The following is a 15,493-nucleotide window of genomic DNA, read 5'->3' on the forward strand; positions in this document are numbered from 1 at the left end:
GCAAAAAATTAAACTGTAGGCTGTACTCCTCAAACTGACCAACATTTGTTCAGCTACTTTTAAAAATAACTTGTATTTTTATTTTTAGCACATTTTTAAAGTTTATTCTAAGACGCAATGTATTGCGAATTTTGTTTTGTTTAAAGCGTGACAAGCAACGTCAATTACACTTCTGACAGCGTACATTGAGACAATATTTAATTCGCTGAACAAATGTTGATCAGTTCGAGGAGTATAGTCTACAGTTTAATTTTTTGCTCATGTTACAGGACACACCCGGTATAGTAGAAAGTAGTGTGCACATTTTAGTTTGTTGCATTTAGTTTGCAATGTTTGATAGCGATTTCTATTTTCCGGTGGCGAGTACCGCCAACTTATTGCAACAAAGACGATATTTATATAGTTTATTACATAGTCAGTTTTTGATATATACACTGAGCGTCACACACCTATATACGCATGTTTCCTGGATTTATCCAGGGAATTTGATCTTGTGTCGTACGATGTCCTTTGGAACAAGTTAAGGGAGCAAAAAGTACCGGCGGAGAATGTTTCAATATTGGTACCTTAACCAGAGCAATAGCGTCAGATGGGCTGGTAGGTTTTCTCAGTCGTACAGGTTGGAGTGTGGGTTGAGGCAGGGGGGTATAACCTCCCCCAAGCTCTTCAACCTGTACGTTAACGACCTGATCGAGGGGTTGAGCAGCACTTCAGTAGAATGCATAGTTGATGATGTTAGTATCAACAACATCAGCTACGCAGACGATATGGTGCTGCTCAGTCCAACGGTCAGGGCATTGAGAAAACTACTAAGCATATGTGAAGAGTACTTAAGTAAACATGCCGTATTTAAGGCCGTCGGGGGCAAGCTACCGGAAAGTGTACCTGACATAAAACTTAATAATAACAAACTCGAGCGCGTGTACACATTTAGGTATCTTGGACACTATGTCACCGACGACCTTAAAGACCAATTAGATATAGTAAGGGAGCGCAGGGCAGGGCAGTCCGTTGTAACATGCTAATAAGGAGGTTTGCACGATGTAGCCAACAGGTAAAAGTAACGTTATTTAAAGCCTATTGTCAGGTGTTCTACACGTGCAGCCTCTGGACTAGTTATACGCAGAAGACCATCAGTTCCCTGCGAGTCCAATATAATAATGGTTTCTGGATGTTGTTGGGGCTGTCCCGTTTCTGCAGCGCATCGGGCATGTTTGCGCAAGCTCACACGGATGACTACTATGCCATAATACGCAAGAGAATTGCCTCGTTGCTCTGCAGAGTGCGGGCCAGCTCCAATCCCATCCTGACCACTGTTGCGGGCCGATACGACTCACCTATAATGCGGCATTTTGAATGTATCATAACCGCTATTAGGTGATAGTTGTAAGAATGTTATTGCTGTCTGTTTTTGTTTTGTCACTTTCTGTTTTTTGTTCCACTAACACTTAGTTTTTAATCTTAATTGCTACTATGTATCCATTATGGCCCAGTGTTGTCTTAAATAAATAAATTGAATTGAAAATATTTATGCACCTATCTCATATTTGTTAGCAAGACGCAGGAATGCTGATATGTTGCGTGAGACATGTCAGCGTCGAGAGCGCGAACTTATGCCAACTTCACTCGCGAAATTTAATTTACATCAAACTTTTTGGAAAAGTGTACTAAATTCGCGCTGTCATGTCTCAGTTGTTATTAGCCAACCCTAATTTTGCCCGCAGCTAAATAATTTCGTGCACATAATATTAAACACGTTACCCTCGAATTAGGCGTGTGTCTGTCAAAGTCGCAAACTGTGTTATGACTATTTCATGCTCGCTTACTTCGGTCCCGAAGATAAACAAATCAGATTAAAAACATTCGTTTATTGTGTAGTTTTTGTTGGATACCTAATAAAATTTTGTTAATATATATGATGAATGAAATACTAAGTAAAATATGCAAAAATTGAGAATTTACGCCGGACAATCCTTTTAAATTTAAAACTCTCATAACTACATTACCAGTATTAATATAAAATTTCCACAGCATTGTTAATGTTGAAATCAATACCAATGCAAAGATGCCGATCAAAGATCAATTTGCTTTGTCTCATTATAGTCGTAGATTGGCATTGAATGAGGCTGCCGTCTTAACACCATCGGTCGGAGCTAAAGCGGCGCGGCGATGGGCAAAGCCGAGCCCTGATATTTGACATTAAAGTAAATATTCCATTAACGCCTTGTCCGCGCCTGCCTGCCTGGAAGTCTGCGATAAGTTGGTCTTTGTCTGGCGGCCGCGCAGCGCAGGTGTCTATCTACAAAAGTTTCGTTATTAGCCCCTTATCCATCGTGGATGCAGACTAAGGGACTTTTCAGAATTCAACATTGGCTACAGCCGGGGAGTCATTGTGCCGGCTCTCAAAGTAATCGGTGCCTGCCAGTCGCCCGCGCTGGCCGATCAAGACCTTCATTACCTATTATGAGAGTTTAGAATAACGAGCCAACGAGTTTTTCGATGTGATTGATGCCGAGCGAAGGAAATATCCTGAAGGAGATAAAAGGAATTTAATGAAGACTTTTAAGAATAATGTTTAAGGGAATGGTTATTCCTTTTAGTCGGAGGCCTAATGATGGGGTCTTTTGAATTACTTTCTGCGTCTACCAAATATTGTGTAACCGCAATTAATCTAATTAAACGGGAGGAAGGAAAACCGGCTGATGTGTACTTAACAGGACGGTGTACATAGGTAGCTCTTTAATAAACCGGCTTCTATAAATTGTATTTACAAAATAGTTAAGAAAGTATTCTGGATATTTCTAGTCTGATTTTTATTCGGGGCAAAAATAAGAATTTTAAGGTCGACTGTTAATTAGGTCAACCTTGACATGCTTTGTTTACTATCAAAACCAACGCTTACACAAAACGTTACATAAGAAAACAAAAGGTAATCACGGTCCATATCCTGGTATAAGTCTAGCGTTACATAAGAAGCCTAAAGGGTACCTCCAACGCGGCTAAATAAATTAATACCTACCATTATTACATCCAAGAACGCACACGGAGAATTCTGATTACAAATTAATTCAATAACATTCAAGCCGTGCACTGTGCTCCCAACTCGGCATCATTTCGTAAGGGTGTCACATTTTGAGCAAGTTTAATTAACAATCCAGTCGCTTTTGTAGGTGCCTTCATTAGTGTATTTGTGGATAAACATTGCGCAATGAGCTCAGTAACTCGGCGCAATGTAGGTGCGTGCGTGTGCGTGGGTCTCAGCTACGATACGAGGCGAGGTGGCGTGCCGGCGGCGGCACGACGCGGCACGTGCGGTACCGAGAGCCGGCCCGGTGCGGCCAGTTCCCTTCCCGACACTACTGGCGATGTGTGCGTGCTCCGTGGCTCCGATGTCTCGATACGGCCCCGGCCCACCCCACGTGCGAGCTTTCCGAATGCAAACTGTCTCAGAATATCAAATGAGCCCCTTAAATACCGAACACAATGACTACGCCCACCTGAAGCAAAGGCCGCGGGCACGCGTGCACGCAACGCCGTCGTAAATGAAAGGAGCACGTTGGGTCGGGACTGAAGGGTGGGCGAGGTTCAACCCCGGTAACGATTTCCTCCAGATAATGGAGAATTTTCTGATGAAAGCTGCTTGGCAGTGCCCTTTCAAGTATTAGTTGTATTTATGGCCCGATCGGTCGGCGCAACTTTCATTCAATAGTGTTCGTTATCGCACGCTTACTATCGGTCGCTTGTAGAGATATTCCCTTGACATCATCCTTCCGTAAAATTCCCTCCATTTGGAACTTTTAAGTGGAACTAAGGAGTTAAGCTAAAGAGTTAAGGAGAAAACGTGCCTTCGGTTTAATCGGCACGTACAGGTGGACCACAGCTAACAACGAAGCACGTGTAAAATAAAGGCTGTTTCAGCACTATAATGCAAAAAAAACAAAGACTTTTTTTATATTTATGTGAGAATATACCCATATTCGTATATAAATAGAAAAGAAGATATGTGAAGTGCAAGAAAAAAATGTCACATATTATGTTCCCTGTTTGACAGCTAAAGAAAATGAGCAAATACGATGCCATATGTTCTGCAGTAACAGAATTTTAAAGCGTCAACTTTTCACCGGAAAATCTACGGAGCCATAAAGCGCCATCTACATTATTTGTCAAATTCTAAGCACGAATTTGTGTATGACTTTTGTATAATCAATGAATCTTGAGTGATTAAGATGACAGAAATAGATTCCCCTGGTTGATTTTAACGGCACCTAAAGAAAAAACATTATCTACTCGTAAAAAACTTTAGGGTTCTTAATTGCTTTAATTACGTAGGATAATTATGAGAAGCTTTTCATGTGGCTTTTTGTTAGCCGTTAGAAATTACGAATAATATGTGTAAGAAAGACGTTGAAGGAATTAAAATTTCAGTAATTTAATAACGTGCGCGCCCAAACCCCGACTCATAAATTAATTTTGGGTAAATTGTTACACTTATTAAAAGGATCTTCTTAATTACAGTTTACTTTAAGTTGTTTTGCTAACAAAATTTAATAGTTTGACCTTGTTACGACATGCGTCACATTCTTGTAGGTAAGTATATTGTTTTCCGCATAAAATAAATAGCTCTATATTAATTTTTACTCGTTTTTCAGAAGTTTTTCAATATACTTGTTTCAAGCGTTCAAGCAGTACCTATTTAGCGTTCTAATTCATTTGGAAGTCGAATGCCGGTTACCGGCTCCGAGATGCTTAAAAATTAATTAGCCGAACGACCGGTGTAATCTCTGCAGACTGCGACGATTAAGTGTTTATTCTAGCCGAGTTTGTTGTTTGTAATGTTTACCCCAGGGGTCGGGGTGTAGGTGTCATCTTGAAGCGCACCCCGTGTCGCTTGCGTCATTGCTCCCCGAGTCTTCGCGTCTGCAAATCTCAACAGACTCTTAGCCCTCACAAGTTGCCGCAGATTGCTTACATTTTATTTTTTCTGTTTTCATGAAAATGTATGCCGTCTTTATCTGTCTATCTGCTTCGCTAAAACGATCTTATTTAATGTTAAGCGGACAACCTTATTCTCAACAAATATGGTTGTGATGCTTAAATAAAAATATACTTTCTCCATAACGGGTTTTTCTTATATCCGTTTGTACTTATTATGATTATATTTAGCGACGCGAGATAAATGAGTTATTCTTTTACATTGAATTATATTATATTCCATTTCTCAGCGCATTAATATCACAGTAAAGCAAAGTTATCTCTTTACTCTTGATTTGGTAATAATTAACAAAATATGCTTTCTTGCAAATCTGGCGCCTCGTGTTACTGGTTCTAAGCTCAGCTAACGATGAAGTTTCCTAACCAATATAAAGTTAGCGACCGAGCGTTCGCTAAGCTTCGCACGCACAAGAGGGTGTCTTTGAGAAAGTTCCGTTGCATGCTTGATTCGCCATTGTTTTAGCCGTCGAGCGAGTCCAAACTCTGACCGGCTCGCTCTGAGCTCGTACGCAAGCGTGTTGCCTTGTGCTCTAACTTGCACGATTACTTGTTATTATCTTAACTTATGCTCCTTAACTTTGTATGGGCTATCGACATGTTCTCTTGACTGCAACTGCATGCCGGAATTCCGTACACAGTTGCAAATGGCGTACCAGGTGTTTGTGCGAGTTGCTTTGTGCTTTTCAGTTTTGTAAACAAACTTGAAATGTTTCAGGTGAGAAAACAAGATAGATATCTTGTTTTCTCACCTGAATCAAATATTTTGATGAAGTTATATCACAAATTAACTACTAGCGTATCTTGGAGAGTCAGTGTGTATTGTTTCTTTTTAGTTTGCTACTGTATATATTATAATGTACCTATTATGTATGTTATAGTAGTTTATGTGACTGCTACATAATGAAAGGCATTAAAACTCGAGTGTTGGTTTATGAAACGAACGTAGTGAGTTTCATAATAGAATCACACGAGTGTTTTAATGCCTAATTATGTTCAGTTACATACACTGCTTTATCTACACACATATTATAAACTTTCTATGATATATTCACTAACCTCATATTACAGCCGACATTGTGGCATAGTTGCTCTCTGGCGGAATTCGCGGATATGAGGTGGCGTCTCCGAAATATCTTTATTGCACATTTTACACGAAACTTTTGCTAGTTACTTTAAAAACAACAAAACAAATTATTTTTTACTTACAAACTAATTAAAAGATAAACTGCACGTCAAATGGCGGCAAAGAAAACTTTTTTCACGCATGTCACGCATCCGTAGTTTTTTTTTATTCAGAAACAAACTAGAGTGGGGGTCGATTGCCATATCGATCGATACCAACTAACAAGCGGGATTTGTCAAATTTGTATGCAATTGACATTTCATTTCGAATAAAACGTCATCTCGACTGATATTAGAAAAGAGGTCAAATCAAATTTCTTTGTTTTTTAGAGATGTTCGAAATTTGAATAAAATAATATTATCAAAATCGATGTTATTATTTAGCAATAATAACATTTTCACAGATAAAAATTTTGCTGTAACAAAACAGTTTATCTTAATGTTGGCCATTATTTACGGATTTTGAAGGCATCATAGTGTTTATGATATGTGTGTAGATAAAAAAGTTTAAATGAAAAAAATGTTTATGATTCATTCAAGAATACTTAGGAAATAGATACACACAATCTAAAAATAAATGTCAAAAATTTAATAAAAAAGTACACGGATACACAGCCTATACATATTCATCCGGATTAACTGCAACCGCGCAATGCCCTTCCTCGAATCGAACTGTTCCGGTCCGCTTGCGGAATTATCCGCATCAAACAGATTATTATCAGCTCGATACCCATATTCATGACGTAACAAACTTACATGCAGCGAAAATATCGGCCAATCTCATCAAAAATATTAATGAATATTTATATCAACGGCGACCCGCTTTGGCATTTAATATAGCCCGTAATATTTGCCTTACAACGTGATGTATTTAATGTTAAATTTAATATACGTTAATGCTAGAAATGATAAATATTTTTATTTACTTAAAAACATACGTGTATTAGGTATAATTATTCTTATTTCCCCGGGAGGACTTTTTTAAGACGTGCCTATGTGTGTATATGTTGTAGGTAGGGGAGACCAAGGAGAGTTGTGACAAAGGGGAGTTGTGACAATGCAGATTTCTAAAAAACTATCATTGTTAACGAGCTGGAACCACCGCTCTAAAACCCCTTTAGAAATGCACATTTAGGCGTATACCTCCCAACGGCGCATATAAAGTGGTTTTGGGTATACAACATTTACGTACAAAAAAACGCGAAAAGTAACTTTTCCCCAAAAACTTTGATTGAAGCAATATTACGTTTAGGTTGTTGTGATAATTTTTTCTTATATTCTATGGTTTTCCAAGTTTTAAGATGTGACTTTGTTTTATAAAATTTGCACATTGTTTGTCAATTATGAATTATTACTATAATGAGTTGTGAGTTTCTGTACCTAGGCGAGTTGTGACAGCTTATCAAAACTGTCCTATTTAAGTTTATTTTTGCTGATTAGGTGGTTTTTTGGTCTTTTAGTGTCCTGTCGAATTTTAAAACGTTATTTCTTGTTTCAAATGATTAACAACTATACAAAAGAGACAAAATAACAACTCAATAGCCAAAATGTTGAATTTGATGCGATGACCACAGAAAGACCTATCAAGGAAAAAATTGCGGCCTTGTAAGCCAACAACAAAATATTGACTAGATTTAGATTTCAGACTATTTTTATTATTACGGCTGGTCCTAAAAAATGCCACAATTTCGTATTCAAATACTAAGTACCTCGGTGTTGGGAGACTTGAGGGGTTGTTCTGATTTTCGTAGATTTTCTCAAAAACTGTAATACTTTTATCCCATCAAAAACATTACATGTAAAAAGATGCAAGTCTCGCAACGTAATTTTTACTACAAAAAAGTTTTAAGATGTAATTTGAAACCAAGTTATTAGTCAGTGCCAGGGGCAGGGAGTGTTAAATTGAAACCGTATCAATATTAGATATCTTTAATTTTTAATACATATAATGACTTGGCCATCGCACGGCTGCATAATGACATAAGGATTATCATCAACTATTAAAAATAATTTTAATTGAATATAACGCTCGCTCTAATCACATGCAGTTTGAGCATTACACATATTTACGAGTACGGTACGAGTAAAGCATTATGTGCGATTGCCAATACATTATATGTATTAAAAAATAAAAATGTTGATAAGGTTTTAACACCCCCCCGGTACTGACTAAAATAACCGACTTGGTTTCACATTACATCTCGAAACTTTTTTGTAGTAGGTTATGTAGGAGAATTGCGTTGCGAGACTTGCATCTTTTACATGTAATGTTTTTGATGGGATCTCATCTTTTTTTGTAGGTAGTCCTACTTTTCGGGTACTACTGCGTGTACGTCAGCTACCACTTTTCTCAAAGCTCATACTCATATCCATCCCACACTATACTCGTAACTTCATTCCTGTACAATACTCATGACCATACCAAACTACACGTGTCTTGTATTCATACAATACTCACACCCTAGTACCTACCCATTCCACACCATACTCATATCCTTACCATACTCATAGCGATACCATGCTCATACTATACACATCTTCATACTCACATCGTACATCTTAGACCTACTATTTGCAGTAACTGCAAAAGTAACTTTGTAATAGCATGTATTCATATATGACTACAAACTTACAAATGCAGTTCTTAAAGGCTTGGCCAAACGGTCCCGCGGCGCGACCGCCGCCCATGCTAACAGGTTAGCGACGTCAAACAGACTGCGTCCCGCCGGCCACTTTCGTCCACGCGGCGCGGACGCGGCGCTGCGTCATGCCGTGTGTTTGGCCAAGCCTTAAATCTATAAAACGTGACTGATATTGCAATATTTTTAGGTTTTTTTATGGCTTGGTAAACTAAAAACTACGTATTTTTAAAATTTGAAGCTCGCGGGTCTGCTAGAAGTACCTTAGAATTATGATGACCGTGAGTGAGTGAGTGTGTCAGTGACAAAACTAAGGAACTTTGACGTGCAATAATTCTCAAACTACAAGTTCAAATTGAATGTTCTTGGGAATATATCTAAGCCATATTATGCCCTATATGTCACTGAAAATCCAGGGTTCTAGCTTTAGCTAGTACAAAATTACAGGACGTCGAATGGCCTGAATGGCTTCGAGAAATGGATGGTACGGCCGTGCCTCTTTGTTTTGCTCAACTTGGCGGGGGCACTGTCGTGCCCCCAGATTTTAGAACAGTATGGATTTAACTACAAACTATTATAAACTTCATAGCGATGGTATGCTTTGTTGCTGAGATATGTCGGTTAAAGTAAAAATTGTCACAACCGTCCATAGTCTCCCCTATAGGCCGGTCCGCACAGTTCAAAATGTATGAGAAATCTACATTAATTCTCACATGATTAATTTTTTGAGATGTGATTACCTATGTTACAAATAATATATTTTGAAAAAAATCTCCACAAAATATGTCAATTTGTTTTTATAAATCCAAATTATTACTAAAATAGAGAAATAAACCAAAACATCAATCCCCACACTAGAGATTTTCTAATATGCTGTTCTCAGGCATATACTCATTAAGTATTTATATTTTCTTCCAGCTTGGCACAGAAACCTGCCCCCAATAACTTTCTTTATAAAAAATTTTTTGTACATAAAAATAACAACTAATGTGTACATAAAAATTACATGTTAATTAAGCTCATTATATTTACTATATTCTACAAAAAAATCTCTAACGTAAATGAATCCGTTTAATTACTATTAACCATTTTTGTTTCGAATTTTTTTTTGTTGCTTATAGAAAATGGACACTCGACTTTTGTTTCACCTTCATAAATCTCTTACTCATGTTAGTGTAATAACAAAAAAAATCTCACGTATATGTAATATTGTATGGAATACAACCATAATTATTACGACGTCCAAGCTATTTAAATTACCCACGCAGGCACTAACTGACGGGTACTGATTCACTGTAGAGAACGTTTGATCGACTTCCATATCTCCGTCTCACTTCAATGTTCGCGGTAGACGATCGGTCCGCTTGAACTGCCGAGAGTTCGCGATGCGGTCGACCGTTAATTCTCCCATGACTAACTTACCCAGTTTCATCGGTACGCGTAACGATTGTTTACGCATGTTTAATTTTGATTGCGCGCTTACTTAACACACCTCAGGCAAAGCTCCGATAAAACGCGCAATGCATACATTGCGGCATATATCTCACGTATGTCAGCTATGAGGCTATGACATAGCAATGACAGACAGTGGCAGTTAGTGCCAAATTAGAATACAGACTTTTTTACCAACCATAAAGTTTAGTGCAAAGAGATTTTTAAACTCCTTAGTGAAAACCTCACGGTTTGTGCGAAATTAAGCGTTAAGCTATGCTATGCTAATAAAGATGATAGTGTGATTTACGGAAATTAATAATAGATATAATTTATTTTATTGTATAATACATTCCCGTTTCATTTACACCCAATATTATATCTTTTTCCGTAATCAAATGCGTTTATAATTACTGTAACCGTCTGTGTAGTGTACCATAATATACGCGATGGTTTGTCCTCCGGGCCCAAAATCGATGATCCCCTTTGATTATTTATTTTAAATGAACGTCAAAATCCAGACAGGAAATTTGATTTTGACATTTACGGCTACTGCCGTAGCAGTCGACAGCAATGTCGCGCTTCAATATTGCTGCAGTCGACTGCATTGCTGCAGAAAACGTGAAAAAGGTCATTCAATACAATGGGTAGTAGGGTTATGAGATGAAATGACGCAATAATGAAACTTTAGTTAATTAACAATATTATATTAAATCATTATTACATACTATTTTACTCGCAAAAAGGTTTACTACCAACATACTTCTTGGTGCCCAAATGAAATAAATAGTACATTTCGATGCTAGTGCGGAAAGTATGTCATTACTTCACGAGTACCGAGATAGGTATCTTGGCAAGACTCGGGACGAGTGAAGAATGACATTTCCGCACGTGTATCGAACGACGTTTTTTAACACAGTTGCGAAAAAATAATAAAAACAACAAGTGAGGAATAAAAACAACAAGTAAGGAATAAAAACTTGGAAACTTAAAACGCCGCTTAGTAAGAAAAAACGCCTCTTTTTTGACAGGCGTTTCGGCAGCTATTCCTTTAAAGTGATATTTTCCAGAATGAACAATAAATGGGCTACATTGTCCATTTTTCTATTTAGTGCAAATCGCCACACTGTAATTGTAACAGGGAAAATTGTCACAAAAAATTACATAACATTTAAATTTTTGTAAACAACTCATTTTTTTTGTATGGAAAGGTCTAATAATTTTTTCAAAAATGAATTCCTCGTTCCTAAATTATACGAAAATGATATATAAGTTGCCCTAGTTGCTAAGAACAGGAAGAAATATAGCATAGATTGGACTTGGGGAGCCGACCCTTTCACCCCCCTTTTGGAGGGAAATTCTCTGAAAACCTTAAGTTAGCTCATTTTACTTAAAGGAGACATTCTTTTATTTTTAAAAAGAAACTAAATTGCATTCAAAGGTTTTTAATTTTTTTTTTTCAATTTTGCTTGTCTAAAAATATTCTTGAGTACTAAATATTCGATTTTATGGAAATTTTGTACGACAGACGAGTGTAAGACCTAATGTTTCTTGAAGAAATGTTATCATTAACATTAACTGTATCGACGTGGTATCGACTAGTAGAATAAAATAGGGAGTGTTTATTGTTTGGAATTTTTAGTCGGTTCGATTCCCAGGCGAGACAAGCGAATTTCAAAAAACCTTTGAATGCAGTTTTGTTTCTTTTTAAAAATAAAATGAGCTTAAGGTTTTAAGGCACTTTCCCTTCAGGGCCCATAAAAAAATTCCACACTGTATATTCAGAGCACGTCTTATTCTCAACTGTTAGACCTTAGACTAATATAACTTGATCCCAAGTTTCCTTACAATTATACGTAATCGAGGGCCAGGTTCATACTGGTTCCATGTCGCGATGCGCTCGCTGACAAATACCAAGCGGTAAGAATTGCTGACATTTGCGTCTTTTCACTCTCACAGCTCCCGCTACTAAAAGCATCGGATGACAGGATCGTTGAAAAGGGACAAACATATCGTTTGACGTTACGTTACTCTTCTCGTGAATTGTCAAAATTTAAAATTCGAAATTAGCTTTATAATTTGTCCGGGCGGCTATTCGAAGTATGACTAAGTGGACGGTCCTTACTAACCAGTAAGATTCAGATCAAGCATAATAGATAGTTGTAAGACTTCAAGGGTCTATTTATATCTGACACAGCATCCAGTATTCTAAACGTTTCGTGAATAGATATAAAAATTTGACAGCTATCGTTTTTCATATAAAGACAGACACTTAATGCATTGAACTATTGAACCTTAACGCAATGCCATAAGCCATAAGGTATACTTTCCTAATATACTCGTACCTTGAGGCTAATTCGAACTTTGTTATTAAAGATATCATTTTTTTAATTTGCGTGTGCGTTTCGCTCGTACTAGTTAAAATATGTTTTGGAGCGAGCGAGACGGTCGGGCGAATGATAACAAAATGATATATTATTGACATCTTAAATAAAGTTCGAATTGGCCTCTGTGAATGCCTGGAAATACCGCATACTTTTTAATTTTTTTATGCTGGAAATTGATTTAATTATCGAGAGAAAAATGAATACGTTATTCTTCCATAACTTGTGCAGTTATTGGCAAAAAACTAGAAATGTCCATTAATTGTGCAGAACATTATTTGCTGTTTGTTTCCAAAATCTTGCTGCTATTCTACAAATATAGTAGTGACTCGGGAGATTTTTAAACATGATCGATACAACTACTTCACAACCACCATAGTAAACTTTTCTCTCGGTGTGGGAGTTCCTCGGTCATGAAAAACTTACAAAATAATAATCTGTTTCAATAAATCTATAATTTACATTATTGTCGAGAGATATTCTCACCGTGTAGTCGTATAAGCTTCATAACCCATTCTACGAAAAATATCTTATGTGGGAATTATTGTTTAAGTAGTATAAAAGATTTAAAAAAAAGTTTTATTTCTCAAAAACGGGAACTGATATCAAGTTGTTACTTTACAGACGGGTATTCAATATGATATAGAATTCACCCATGTAGAAAAATTTGAGTGTGCATTTAATGTAACTTAAACTTTATATTGACTCCACTAATACGTGTTGTGTGTTTGTAGTTAATGTCTACTATATGTCAATAGTTATTTATGGTTGTTTTAATTTTTAACGTAATTTTTAATCGCAGTATGGATTAAAAATGCAATGCAAAACCAAAAAAAGTATGAGACTAAGGCAAACTGAACACTAACGGATCTCTTCCAGTAAATATTTGCTTTTTTGGTTTTGCATTGCATTTTTTAATACATACTGCGATCAAAAATTACGTTAAAAATTAAAACAACCATAAATAACTAATATACTAAATTCTAAATGCATTATAGTTCGTTACGTAAGTAAAATGTTTGTGCAGAAGGGTCGGTCATAGCTGTAAGTTGTATTCATTTTTAAGTGTTACGCATTCTAAAAGCAAATTCAGTAACATCCTAGCAATATCACTTTAAAAACAACAGCTGCCGGAAAAAATGTAAACGGATTCAGCAGATAGGTTTATCAAAACAAACAAATGTAACTGGATCCCTATTCGTCTCTTAGCGCTCACAACACTAACTAAACATAGCTTACTGTCAACACCACTCAAACTGTAACTGAAGCAGGCCCGGAATTCGGCTTAGCTTTAGCCTACTTCTATAGCTAGGTAGGATATCATCGCAAACCGTATATCAATCAGTTGTTACAACGCGCCACGGTTATCGTTTATCTTCGGGCCCGTTCGGATCTGTCTGTCCAGATTCGTGCATTGTTCAGACATTAGCCACGGTTGCTGAAACGGTGGATGTCTGAAATGCCAGTGGCGGTAGAGGCGCACCCCGTTGCAACGGCGGTGCATCGAACGGTCGATAGCGCTTCCAATTTCCTGACTTAAATTGCTCTAATTTGGTTATGCGCTGACGGGTGATCGAAGGCTGCTAAAGCCCTGGCCACCAACGACACTCGAGTTGTGGCATGTAATTTGTATAGGCTTTTGCGTAACTGTTTTATGTTCACATGTCGAGTTTGATACTAGTACTAAAATGATATTCTGATGTTCTTCGCTTCTACCATTAGAAACCGCACAATTGCAGAAATAAACGTTTCATAAGCAACGAACAACACTTTTTAATAAAAATTTAGTCTACATACTTAAATTTTATCGGACTGCCTCAAAGTTACGTTAAGAGGCCGTAGTCGATTTTGAAGCAAAAATGTAAAATTGATAGATTTAGTCGTTGAAATTATACACGTTTTGTTACGTAATATCTAAATACCAAATATTGATTTCTATTAGCACGTCTTCTCATCTTGCCTTTTAATAATGAGGTCGCGAACGTGCATCACCGGTAATGAATGAAGAGAAGGGGCAGTTTTTAAAAATTCATCAAAAAATCATGGTGGTAAATTATACAAATTAATGTATAAGAATAGTTTCAGCAAATGTTGTACATTGTTTAAGTATCAAAATTACGTTGAAATTAAGTCGATTTTCAGAGAAATTGTCACTTGTTTGGAAGTAATTTCTGGAGAAAATTGATTTCGTCTAACTTTCATTTACACTACTTCAGTCATAATAATAAAAATGTAGTCTGATAAACGTCAAGTATAGGATATGTGTAATACAAAATTACCATGTTTAGCAGTCCAAACTTTACGAAATTTACAAATAAGAGCGACAAAATCAGTGCTTTACGCGCGTTTACCTAAACGTCCATCAGAAAAGCAAACATTACTAATTTAGTGAGTCTGTTTTCAAAAAATTGATCTGATAAAAGGTAAGATAAGAAGACATGCTAATAGAAACCAGTACTTGTTATTTCAATTAGGAAACAAAAGGTGTACAATTTCACGGACTAAAACTATCAATTTTACATTTTTGCGACTAAAATCGACACCGGCCTCTTAAGAAAGAAACTTGAATTTTTTCGATAACATTATATTAACTTAATGGTGACCTAATTTGAGGTTTTTATTACTCCCACAATTCATAAAGTAGGAATTAAGTGCTAGCATTACCGACCTACTTCATCTTGTTACCAAAGTTTAAATTTCACAAAACGGATAAGTTAAAAATCTTAAAGCTTTAGATAAAATAGTGTTAGATAACAAAAGCATATATTGAATTTCAGTAGCATGATTGTTTCAAAGCCAACTCAAATTTACTGCAATGATGATGGAAAACACGGCACTAATTCCAATAAAACGATCTGAATATAACAGATTTATATATTTTAGGTGAAAGGTGAATGGGAAAGTTAACAGCCCTGATTGATTAAA

At 36.7% G+C, this 15,493-nt stretch overlaps 1 protein-coding gene across 5 annotated transcripts in view; it reads left to right on the forward strand.

The window, feature by feature from the left end:
• LOC134742486 (RNA-binding protein Musashi homolog Rbp6) overlaps nucleotides 1-15,493 on the forward strand; it is a 699,530-nt gene that overhangs the window by 428,000 nt on the left and 256,037 nt on the right. The gene's annotated exons all lie outside the window — the stretch shown is intronic.

This window comes from Cydia strobilella, chromosome 6, assembly GCF_947568885.1.
Source record: "Cydia strobilella chromosome 6, ilCydStro3.1, whole genome shotgun sequence".
Taxonomy (NCBI): domain Eukaryota; kingdom Metazoa; phylum Arthropoda; class Insecta; order Lepidoptera; family Tortricidae; genus Cydia; species Cydia strobilella.